The sequence below is a fragment of the Pseudoliparis swirei genome, chromosome 4 (genome assembly GCF_029220125.1).
Source record: "Pseudoliparis swirei isolate HS2019 ecotype Mariana Trench chromosome 4, NWPU_hadal_v1, whole genome shotgun sequence".
NCBI classification, from domain to species: Eukaryota; Metazoa; Chordata; class Actinopteri; order Perciformes; family Liparidae; genus Pseudoliparis; species Pseudoliparis swirei.
The window spans coordinates 32,874,659-32,874,927 of NC_079391.1; positions in this window are offsets into that span (position 1 = coordinate 32,874,659).

The window sequence follows — 269 nt, forward strand, 5'->3', positions numbered from 1 at the left end:
TATTATTATGAATTATATTTATATATTTATTCTAACATGTTACACAATATATATATCGATTTAAAACAGTTATGATTCATTGTTGTTGATTTGGAGAAATATAGATATTGTGTAAAATGTTGATGTGTGCGTGATCTTTAAGCTTTATTCATAACACACGTTTGTTAAAGTGAAAGCATAAAAACCCCACAACCATAAAACTAACCAGGCGTTCTCACGTGACGTCATCGCGCCGTTCTGACCAATGAAACCGCTGCTTGGAAGTTTTT